This window comes from Amblyomma maculatum, chromosome 8 (genome assembly GCF_055883805.1).
Source record: "Amblyomma maculatum isolate TAMU_Amacu chromosome 8, ASM5588380v1, whole genome shotgun sequence".
NCBI lineage: Eukaryota > Metazoa > Arthropoda > Arachnida > Ixodida > Ixodidae > Amblyomma > Amblyomma maculatum.
The window spans coordinates 2060304-2073181 of NC_139351.1; the positions used below are offsets into that span (position 1 = coordinate 2060304).

At 44.4% G+C, this 12878-nt stretch overlaps 1 pseudogene; it reads right to left on the reverse strand.

Annotated features, from left to right (window-relative positions):
• Positions 1-2742: 2742 nt before the first annotated feature.
• On the reverse strand, positions 2743-12026 carry LOC146180437 (uncharacterized; annotated as a pseudogene).
• Positions 12027-12878: the final 852 nt, after the last annotated feature.

Below are 12878 nucleotides of genomic sequence, written 5' to 3' on the forward strand. Positions count from 1 at the left end.
TGTGTCTGCTATCTACAATGACAAATGTGGCCTTTGAAATTTGAAGTTAATTAGGTTTTTTCAACTTATATAATGCTATCTTATTTGTTTTGGTATGCTTGCTTGTAGGGTGGTTTATAGGGTTTACCGTCCCAAAGCAACTCAGGCTGCGAGCGAGGCTATAGATGCAGGCTCTGCAAATTTTAACCACCTGGGGTTCTTTAACATGCACTGACATTTCAAGTGCAAGGTGCCTTGCTTTCTGCCTTCAGCTGCTGGTATTTGATCCCATGTCCTTAGGTTCAACAGTTGACTGGCCTTATCACTGGCACAGTACATGCTTAGGAATATTAGAGGTGCATGTGCCATGTTGTACATAAAAAATTCAAACAAGGACCTCCTCACGCACTTTCTAAGTATTGCTTTTCACGTCAGAAGCTTCTCAGACCTCAGAAAAACAAATTATGTTGAGAATTGTCTGGTTTCATTCACAAACTGCTATTGAAAGGGTCTAGTGTATGTAGAACCTTGAGAGTGTATCATCATAAGGGGATCATTTGCCTAAGTACCCTTTTTAATACGTCTTTTTCAATTAGTTTTTCAAATGAAATGTGTGATGTAATGCCCACATTGCTTATAGCGTTGCATGCTAGTAGTCGCTGCCCAATGGATAATGAGGTGGCAGTCGACGAGGACAGTGATGGAAATTTAATCATGCATTTTGGTATTTGTAATGCCTCTGCGAGGTTTGAATGCATGATGGACTCCTTGCTCTGGGGATTCAAGTGTATATCTAAGTGACAGTGTTGGCTGTTCCTCTACTTTTGATTGCCTGCTCTGTGATCTTTCTACAGTTCTTGTGGTTTTGCTGCTGTCGAAATGTACATAGAAGGGGGACAGGATTCGTTAAGCCGCAGTCAGGCAGCTTTTAACCATCACGCCCCCCCCCCCCTTTTTTTTTCGGAAAAAAATGTTTGACTTGATTTGAAAAGCTAGGCCCTAAAATAAGCTCGTAGGACTGTTGGTACATTTAACATGAGTGTTTTACCATTAGACGATGCAATGAAACAGGGGACTTTAAGAACAACAGTGTTTAGTAAAACGAACCTATAACGGGGAAACGGGAGAATTTGTGGTAGCTCGGATTGTCACAGTGCTATTTACTTGTTCTTTCCGATATTTTTTATAGGCTCAAACAGATCATTGAACTGCTTTCAAACTGTGTAGATTTAGTGGAACGTGACAATAATATTTATTCTATGGTTTACTCATCATTACTTTTCTTTATTTTCTCATAGAGTGTGTTTGATCTCACTGTGTTGCGAACTTGGCATGAGGCATTGCCATGATGTGTTGCAGTGTCATAGTGCCATCAGTGCATGCAGACTAATCAGCGGCCTGTGATGTGTGTTCCCATCACATAAAGTGAAACCATGTACGTAGCTGCATGTTGTTCAATCGTCATGCCGGGTGTACTGTAGACACCGTTGTCATTGAGAAAGGGAGAAAAGACTTCAGAGGAGCCAGGCAATTAAAATATAGGCATTCTATGTATGTGTGTGTGAGCTAGGACATGCTTATTCACTGGCTCTTTCCAAAGCATGAGCCAAGTCTGTGGCAACAGTGAGCTCTTGGGAGTTGAACATGTAATAAGAAAACATTATTTACTGATCTTGCCATCCCTGAACAAATCTCAGTAGCGCTAAATGATAAATATCATGCCACGAACATTCCTCGCAACACTAAACAATAAACGTACAATAAACAATAAACATTTCTTACATTCATATGCTGTAAACTGTATTTTCCCCTCTACTCTGCTGAACATCTTGTTTTAACTCTAGAGGAGCTAAGCAAAATCTGTACACTGACTTCTCACACAGGGAGAAACTATTAAATACAGAGACTTTAGGTGGCATTTAAAATTCACTGCCATGCTAATTTGCGTAGAAAATAGAATTTGGGAAAGGAATACAAAAAAGAGTAGTATGGAAAATCAAAATCAAAGAGGGGAGATAAAATGGGAAGACAAAGTTCACAGTTTGAAAAATGCCTGCGGGTAACATGTAAGGTGAAGTTAGAGTTTATTGAGATGTCTATTTTCATTTAAATATGCAAAATAAAAGGTTAATTTCATATCTTGGTTGCCTTACAGTATACTGTCTTCGTATTGGACACACACATCTTACACCAACTTTCTACTGATGAAACAAAACAAACCCATCTGTGAAGAATTCTGAGAGATACTCACTGTAAACCATATTCTATTCACATGTCCAAAACTTCAGCATCATCATCATCATCATCAGCCTGACTATACCCACTGCAGAGTGAAGGCATCTCCCATATTCCTCCAATTAACCCGGTCCTGTGCGAGCTGCATCCACTTGACTATTGCGAACTTCTTAATCTCATCCACCATGGAGTAAGCATTTTACTATATTTTACAATCATGTCACCCAATTCCATCCCACCTTACTGTTAGGAGAAAGAGTAATTGTATACCTAGCATCTGTTTTTAGTTTCCTAAAAGGAGGAAAGTTTCTAAACAAACTATAGATTTCAACACACCCATGTCCTCTTTTCCAACCAAAACATATAACATTTCTTTTGGCGCATGATAGTCTTAGTTGCGTATGCGTCATAAAAACCAACACGACACACACTTCTTACAGTGGTTCAGGCGTTCACCGGGAAGTGTGACATGCACTCTCTCTTTCCCTTCCTATGAATCAATCTGCTATATACATGTACAAATGAACTTTAAACCAGATGCTTAATGTAGAAATTAAAGTAAAAATTTTCTAGTCTGGGAATCGCCTCGAATAAAAATTGTTCATCACGCTCAACGGCAATCGTGACAGTTTGCTTGGAGCTGTAAACAAAAAAAAAAAAAAGCACCGTTCTGTGTTTGTTAAATACATTGCATTTTGGACTTGGCTGTAATACTGGTGGCGCTTCTTGAGTTCCAAGTGTCCATTTATGTACACAGTGTACTTTACAAAACTTTCTTCGTTTGTGTGGTCTACGAGTAGGTCATCTTTCTTCGAGTTTGGACACTTTATCTCGAGGAGAGCTGTTTCATCTCTGTACTTGAAAAGCCCATTAGGACTGGCACACAGTCACGGTTGCTCCAAGTGCACGATGACCCCAACCTGCGGTTATATTATTTGAGAGCTTGCATTTGTTTAGATTATGTGAGATTCCAAATTGTTTACATGACTTATGAAGAGGTTTCAGACTGCATTTTCCTTGAAAAAATGTTAACTATTTATTATAACTTTAACAATTATTGAAGAAGAAAGTTCAAAAACTTAGCGGCTCCAACTGCAGGCCTGCGTTTCACATAACATAGATATGCAGCATCACTGCACTCGTCAGTTCGCCAGTAAAATGACCTGCTGCTCATTTTTTACATTTTAAGGGCTCAAGGGCAATATATAATAAAGGGTTGTGTTATACTAATTAGTAGCAGAAAATTCAGCTTGACAGTGGTTACCTGCTTTTAATGTTAGTGATTTTACTCAACTCCTTTTTGTTATAGAATCATCAGTTTTGCTCTCATGGACCAGGCAAAACAAGAATTCCTGCACTACTTGGAGTTATTCAGTGTCGCAGCTTAAAAATGGGCTATCTGAATAAATGAGAGCTACATATAGTCTGGTTTGTGGGGTTTAACGTCCCAAAGCGACTCAGGCTATGAAAGACGTTGAAAGCAACATATGTACTCTACCGAAAATCTGCTATTGTCAATGAAACTCTTGCACTAATTTTTACGTAATCACGGATCTTCATGCAGCTCGCCATCATCATCATCATCATCATCAGCCTGACTATACCCACTGCAGGGCGAGGGCCTTTCCCATATTTCTCCAATTAACCTGGTTCTGTGCTAGCTGCATCGACTTGACCCCTGCGAACTTCTTAACCTCATCCGCCCACCAAACTTTCTGCCGCCCCCTGCTACGCTTTCCTTCCCTTGGAATCCAGTTTGTTACCCTAAGGGACCATCGGTTATCCTCTCTTCGCAACACATGTCCTGCCCATGCCCATTTCTTCTTAATTTTCACTAGAATTTCAGTAACTTGAGTTATTTCTCTGACCCACTCTGCACGCTTTCTATCTCTTAATGTTACCACTACCATTTTTCGTTCCATAACCCTCTGGGTTGTCCTCAACGTAAGTAGAACCATCTTGGTTAGCCTCCACTTTTCAGCCTCATAGGTGAGTACAGGTAGGATGCAACTGTTGGATACTTTCCTCTTGAGCGATACCGGTAAGCTGCTAGTCATAATCTGAGATTGCTTGCCAAATGCGCTCCATCCCAATCTTATTCTTCTTGTTATTTCATTTTCATGGTCCTGATCTGCGGTTACTACCTGTCCTAAGTATACATATTCGCCTACTACTTCCAGTGCTTCGCTACCTAATGTGAACTGCTGTTCCTTCCCGAGGCTGTTGAACATTACCTTAGCCTTCTGCATATTGATTTTTAAGCCTACCTTTCTACTTTTCCTGTCTAGGTCATCAATCATTATTTGCAGTTCACCCCCGAGTTACTTAGCAAGACAATGTCATCAGCAAATCGCAGATTACTGATGTATTCTCCATCTACCCTTATCCCTAACTGTTCCCATTCAAAGTCTCTGAATACTTCCTCTAAGCAAGCTGTGAATAGTACTGGAGAGATCGTGTCTTCTTGCCTAACACCTTTCTTTATGGGAATCTTGTTACTTTCTTTATGCAGAACTATGGTTGCTGTGCAGCCAATATATATATATATATATATATATATATATATATATATATATATATATATATATATATTTCTTCCAGCACTTTCACGTACGGCTCGTCTACCCCCTGATTTCGCAATGCCTGCATCACCACCGAAGTTTCAACTAAGTCAAATGCTTTTCCGTAATCAATGAATGCTATGTATAAGGGCCGTTTCCGAAACCCTGCTTGATCCTTTGCTTGATTGCAGTCTAAGGTTGTCCTGATTCTATTAGCGATTACCTTAGTAAATACCTTATACGTAACAGACAGTAAGCTGATTGGTCTGTAATTTTTAAGGTCCTTAGAGTCCCCTTTCTTGTGAATGAGGATAATGTTTGCATTCTTCCATGGTTCCGGTACCGTCGATGACACCAGGCACTGCGTATACAGGGTGGCCAGTTTTTCTAGCACAATATCCCCCCCCCCCCTCCCGTCCTTTAACACATCTGTAGTGTCACATAGCAACATAGAATGTAAGATCTATGACGCAAAGTAAACTGGATGTCGTCAAGCGAGAAATGGACAGATTTAACATTGATATCGTGGGTATCAGCAAGCTCAATGTACCGAAATGGGAGAATTTACTTCCGGCGACCATTACGTCTTTTATTGTGGGCACGAATCCAAGAGAATGAATGGGGTCGCTCTCACAATAAACAGAATAACGGACTAAGCAGTGCTAGGGTACAACCCCAAAAACGACCGAATGATTTCACTTCGGATACAAGGTCACCCTTTCAACATAACAGTTATCCAAGTCTATGCACCAACCACTACTGCTGAAGAAGCTGACGTTGAGAGATTTTATGCGGACCTGCAATGCCTTTTAGACCGCGCTTCATCATCAGACATCCTTTTTCTCATAGGAGACTGGATTGCTAAGGTGGGGAGTGAAGAAATATCCGTAATTACAGGCAAGTTCGGTCTTTGTGAGCCAAATGAAGCTGGGCAAAGGCTAGTAGAGTTTTGTCAAGAAAGCAACCAGACTATAGCGAATCCTCATTTTCAACAGCACAAGAGGCGCCTCTACACATGAACTTCACCGGACGGGCTGTACAGGAATCAGATTGATTATATTCTTTGCCGGTAGGGATGGAGACGCGCTATACAAGCAGTAAAAACAAGTCCTTTGGGCTGATTGTCGCACCGATCGTCAGCTTCTTGTTGCCAAATTTAAGCTTCGATTGAGGAAAACGCAGAAAACTAGAAGGCCTTTCAGGTATGATCTGGATGAAATTCCATCAGAATATGCTGCAGAAGTGAGGAATCGATTTCAAGAATTAGATGTAGAAGACAGAGAGCCTTAAGAGATGTGGACTGATGTTCGTGATATTGTTACGGCTATGTACTTAATATGCAATTTTGGTCGCCGCGAACTTAAAGTGCTTGGCCATTTGGTGAATGCCACCGGCGTGCAACCCGATCCCGACAAAGTTCGCGCTGTCAGTGCTTTTCCATCTCCCCGTTCACCCCGTGATGTCCGCAGCTTTATAGGACTGTGCTCTTATTTTCGCCAGTTCGTTCCAAACTTTGCCGCTGTTGCTCGTCCTCTCACCAATTTGCTGAAGAAAGGCGTTCCTTTCTCATGGGGACCAGAGCAGGCTAACGCATTCTCCACCCTCATCGCTGTTCTCACCAATCCTCCTGTGTTGGCCCATTTCAAGTCTGCCCCGACGGAACTTAGCACCGACGCCAGTGACCACGTGATTGGTGCCATTCTTGCACAGCGACAACGCGGCCACCACTGCGTGATTGCCTACGCCAGTCGTCTCCTGTCATCAGCGGAACAGAACTATTCTATTACGGAACGGGAGTGCCTGGCTCTCGTTTGGGCCATCGGAAAATTAAGACCCTAATTGTTTGGCCAACCCTTCACTGTAATTACCGATCACCACGCCTTATGTTGGCTCTCTTCCCTCAAGGATCCTGCTGGCCGCCTCTGCCGCTGGGCACTGCGCTTGCAGGAGTATACCTTTTCCGTTGTATGCAAATTGATCGGCTCCACCAGGATGCAGACTGTCTGTCCCGTTATCCCGTCGATCCCCCTTCCTCTACTGACCATGAGTCGGATCCCTGTGTCTTCTCTATATCGGACTTTTCCCACACAGCCGACGAACAGCGCTTGGACCCAACCCTCAGTTCTCTTATCGACCGCCTCCACACACACAACCGTGACTCTTCCCTCGCCCTGTTCTTCCTTCATGGGAATACGCTATATCGCCGCAACATGTGACCTGATGGCGCTGAGCACTTGCTGGTCGTTCCCCAACACCTACGCTCTGCCGTTCTCGAACAAATGCACGACGCCCCTACAGCTGGTCAACTTGGCCTCTCACGCACGTACGACCGCGTGCGCCGGCGTTTTTTCTGGCCTGGACTCTACCGCTCTGTCCAACGTTATGTAGCCGCTTGCGACCTCTGTCAACGCCGGAAGAAACCCCCTATGCTACCACCTGGACACCTGCAGCCGATTGCTATCCCGACTCAGCCATTTTCTCGTGTTGACCTTGACCTCCTAGAGCCCTTCCACCGTAACAATACAATACAAGAAGTTGCTACTAAGGTAGTTCCAAAGCAAAAGAGATGCAAAAAAGGAATCTGGTTATCTGAAGAGACTGCAAATACCTGAGGAAAGGAGGATGGCAAAAGTTATGGGGGAAATAGAAAGATACAAGGTTCTCAATGCGGATTTTCAGTAAATAGCAAGAGATAAGAATATCTTCCTGAACGTACAAGGCAACGCAGTTGAGGACAACAGCAAATTGAGGAACACAAGAGCTCTGTATAAGACAGTCAAAGATTTCAAAAGAAGTTTCTGTGCTAAGCTGGGCGTACGTGATAAAGGACAAACGAGGCAGGGACCTCACTGAAGCCTCAGAGATAAAGAGGTGGCAGGAATACACAAACGAACTGTACAAGAAGGACCTGGATGTGCAAACCCAACATAAGACGGTTGTGATTACTGATCTCGAGCCGGGCATCCTGAAGAGTGAAGTTGAATGGGCCTCAGCCAGCCTTGCTAAGAACAAAGCTAGCGGAAATGGTGGCATTCCTGCTGAGTTGCTTCAAAACCTCCACCATGACGCTGTTAATGTTCTGTATACGTTATGTCAGCAAATTTGGACAACCCTGCAGTAGTCACAGGATTGGAGGAGGTCAGTTTACATCCCCATTCCAAAGAAAGGTAGTGCCAAAGATTGTTCCGACTACCGCACGATCGCGCTTATTTCGCATGCTAGCAAGGTGATGTTGAAAATCCTCCAAGGTAGGCTGCAGAAGTATGTGGATCGGGAGCTTCCGGACTTGCAAGCTGGGTTTCGCAAGAGCGGAGGAACTAGAGACTAGATTGCCAACCTTCGCTGGATCATGGAAAAAGCAAGAGAGTTCCAGAAAGCTATCTACTTCTGCTTTATTGATTATGCGAAAGCGTTTGACTGCGTAGATCCCAGCAGATTGTGGCAAGCTCTCCCAGAGATGGTAGTTCCAATTCACCTCATCTGTCTCCTCAGGAATCTGTATGAAGGGCAAGAGGCCACAGTCAGGACCAGGCATGGCCTTATTGATTGGTTTCCGATTCAGAAAGGAGTGAGACAAGGCTGCATGCTGTCGCTCTGCCTATTTAACCAATATGCTGAGTGCATAATGAGGACGGCCGGTCTGGACGAGTCTTCAGCTGAAGTGAAGATTGCTGGGAAACGTAGCAACAACCTTAGATATGCGGATGATACCACTTTAATGGCAGAAAGTGAACTGGAACTCAAGAGACTTGTGATGCGCGTACAAGAAGAGAGTGAGAAGTTTGGGCTTAAGCGGAACATTAAAAAGACAAAGGTCATGGCGTCTTGCCCTATCAAGTCCTGGGGCATCAAGAGACAAGAAGTGGAAGCTGTGACAGATTTTCTCATCTTGGGCTCCAAGATTACCCTGGAAGGAGATTGCAGCCATGAAATTAGGAGACGCCTGCTGGGAAAGAGAGCCGTGGCTAGCCTTGACCGCCTAGTAAACAGCAGAGACATTGCACTGCCAACCAAGATCCGTATAACTCGTGCTATGGTCTTTCCAGTTGTGATGTATGGATACGAGAGTTGGACTGTGAAGAAGGCTGACCGCCGAAGAATTGACGCGTTTGAATTGGGGTGCTGGCGGATACTCTTGAGAGTTCCTTGGACGGCCAGAAGATCAAATCAGTCGATATTCTCGACCATAAACCCTGACTGCTCATTGGAGCGTCAAATTCTAAAGTTAAAGCTCAGCTACTTTGGTCATCTGATGAGAAGAGAGGAGTCGCTGGAGAAAGATTTGATGTTGGGAAAGTTTGAGGGTCACTGGAGAAGGGGTAGATCGCGAACGCAATGGTTAGATGGCATCCTCGAGGCGCTGCAGATGAAATTATGTGATGATAGGAAGATAGTGAGAGACCGGAAAGCGTGGCGTGATATGATCCATAGGGTCACGAATAGTCGGATACGACTGAACTGACCTGAAATGAGTTATCTGATTCCCTCCAGGTGCTTTCCTCCTTTTCATAGTCTCTAAGGCTTTCTTGACCTCGTCCTTCGTCACTGGTGGAACGTCTGACTGTTTTTCCCTACCACCAATCTCATTACGGTCCTGACTACTTTGGCTGCTGTAGAGATCTGCATAGAAATCCTCGGCTAATTTTACTATCTTGTCCATATTCTTGATGACGTAGCCCGCCTTGTCCCTTATCGCATACATCTGGTTTTTGCCTATGCTCAATTTCTTCTTTACCGCTTTAAGGCTTCCCCCGTTCTTTACAGCATGCTCAGTTTTATTCATATATATCGGCCACCTTGCGTTCATTGATTAGCTTTGATATCTCGGCCAATTCTATCTGGTCTGTTGGTTTGGAAGCTTTCATACTCTGGCGTTTCTTAATCAAATCTTTCGTCTCCTTAGACAGCTTACCGGTATCCTCTCTAACTATCCTACCGCCTACTTTTACAGCGTACTCAGTAATGATGTCTCTGAAATTATTGTTCATTGCTTCTAGTGTAATGTCGCCATCCTCTGTTAGAGCTGAATATCTATTCTGTAGTGAGATCCTGAACTCTTATGCCCTCCCCCTCACCGCTAATTCATTGATGGGTTTCTTTACTACTAATCTGTTGCGCTCCTTCTTCAGATTTAGGCTCGCCACTTACCACTTATCTCGCCACTTACCTGCAAAACAGGAATTGCTACTTTCTCCTCAAGGTCGACCCTTGCTACGGCTTCACTTTTTCGTCCTGGGGAAATGGAGGCAATTTGTTTTTTTACAAAGCTTTTGTGGACTCGTGCAAACCCAGAGAGTTTCAGTTTACTCGCTGCAGTCAGCTTACCATGCATAACAGCCTTTCTTAAGAAACGTTTCCTGTGAATGATCTGTTCACTTAGATTGTCCAGTTTCAGCCTTCTGGCAACAACTAAGTGGGCAATTTAACTGGACAGCCGGGTTCTACGTTCAATTGGCCACCTGCACAAATAATAGATGCGCAGTAACTTTCTGTTCTGTGCCTATTTTATTCATTCTAATTATATTGGAAAGTGGTATAATGTGGTAAATACCTAAACAATTATATTTTGCAGCTTAATTATCTTTTGCAGCCAGCCTGCAGGACTGTACCCCCAGCAATTTCCTCGGCTACCTCCTGGGAGCACAGCAAGCACTTTTGAAAAGAAAGTGCTTTCCTGTCATTTGTGCAGTTAGGTCACATCGCGAGATAGTCAGGACTGTCAGTGTCTGGGATGTAGATTTCATTACATTGTACACAGGCGTGTCGGCCTTCCATGTCCCCATTTCTTGCAGACGTGACAGGTGAGAATTTTGAATAATATCTTAATTACTGATGGAAAGTTCCTTTTCTTCTTTTTTTGTGAGGCACTCATGGAAGCTATCCTCTGAATATCATTATGAGGGCAGGCTATTTCTGGGAACTTTTCATAAACGTACGTTGGGGAACCTGGTTGGGACATGGTCCTGCGATGAATACCTTCCTGGGACCTGCGATATGAGTAGTTGCAAGATAGAGCTCGTGTTGGGATACTACATATGTGCAGGCATAAACCTGAAAGGAGCAGCAATCCAAAACACAAATAGTAAAACTTACCACCAAACAGCTCTTCAATAAATTGTCTGGCATCTATATTCGGCTTTTATGTTGGGCGCCCCCAGGTTTTGGGGAACCTCTGTACATGATGCTGGCAGCAAACAGCATCACGGCAGCAGCATGTTTGCATTTTCCCAAGCCAGCCTTGCATGTGCACTTGCTAGCAATTATGCCATGCTGAGATGAAATCTGAAATGCATATGTAGCGACAGCCGTGTGCAGGCGTGAGTGACAATTTGCCTTTTTTTTACAAAACAATTTTACTAGTAGGGCTGTGTATTAGCAGTTGTGCGTCACAGCAAGCAGTGAAAAGTGCACCATGGCAAGTACACAAAGAATAGGGAATGCATAAGACCCTCGTTTAAACGCTGTGTGAAACTAACAGCAGTTAGAATACAGCGAAGGTCTACAGAAGAAAATGACGCAACTAGGTACCAAAACGCACTTATATGTCAACATCTCAATTCAGATACTCCGTGTTGAACGGAGAATAAGCACAGCAGAAGGCGCAGCTAGTGATTCACGATCCAATACCCGGGCACAGGGGCTTCGACCGGCGCGAAGTTACGCTCAATGATTGCAAAGAGCGGCGGAATTCATCTGCAAACTATGTAGCAGCAAAGGTTTGGGTGCCAAACGTGCCCGTAGTTGACGTTAGGCCAGCACTTTGAGGCTGTGCAGCTAAACAAAATGTCATTGGAAGCTTCATTCATGCAAGCGTCGCATGCTAGCTCGCGCTGCAGCACGATCGAACAGTAATGCCGGAGCTAGGCCCGCTACGCGGTATACAAGACCTCTCCGGCGTGGCGCATACCGTCGTGAACTAGAGGTGAACCGTGAAGATATCGTCTGCTTATTAGTGTTGTGAAGTCATTTATCCGAAGTATTTCTTCGTGTTGGTGCATCCGAATCTAGCAGCGTGCCAACCTTACCTGAACTTCAACGTCGTATACAACTCGCTTTACTTGCGATTCACACCGCGCTGGAATTTCGCCGCTCATTTCTTGAACACTGAACACATACTTGGCATTGCATAGTTCCTTGCCTTTTCGATGCGTTTCAACCCGGAAAAATATTTCCGCGCCCGATATTCGCTGCAGGACGTGGTACAACCCAACTTCTAGAGTACTATAACACAACCGAAAGTGGCGGCTCCATGTTTGCGGAAGCAGACGCCAGAACTTTGTACTACCCAGCGGGAGACAGAGGGCGCTCTTTAGCACCATTTTTGCAGTTTTTTTTTCAATGCCCCCTGGGCAATGCAAGGTCCCTATTTGCAACGCAGCGGCACCAGCCTTCGCCTTGGCAGCGTACACATTCTTCGTTCCCGCGCCTGAGCAGCGTCCAGTCACCACCGACAAAATTCCAACTTGTGGTGGCATATGAAGCCATGCGGACAGCGCTGCCGCACTCGCACGACTGGCGCCGGCGCGCTCTCTCCCCGCTCTTCCCTCTCAATTCTCTCTAGCAGCGCAGGTGCGCACCTCGCGTTGGCTGCTGCAGCTCCGCTCGCACTCGGAGAATAAACAATAGAACCACGACATTCCTCATCCTGTCTCGCGGAACTGTTTGCAACTCAGTGTGAACCATTGACCCTTTATTTTAAAATATATGTTCGTAACGGAGTAGGTTTTGGGGAGCATTTGTTGCTTTATTTGCCTGCCTTGTTGCTACACTTCCCTGCAGGAGTAAAGACCCAGGATCATTAGGACAGACCTTTGCGTGCAAATTTCCTCTTGGGCTGCTTCGGTTGACGCTGCACAGTGAAAGGCTCTGTTTTACGACCGCTAAGATATCAATTTTTTACACACTACGGCGTATTGGCTGGAAATTATTCTTTTTTTCAGTCATTGGCACCTGATAATTAAGATTAACAGAATGGCCTTATCTGCTGTCTATTTCATCATCATCAGCCTGACTATACCCACTGCAGGGCGGAGGCCTCTCCATATTTCTTCAATTAACCCGGTTCTGTGCTAGCTGCATCCACTTGACCCCTGCGAACTTATT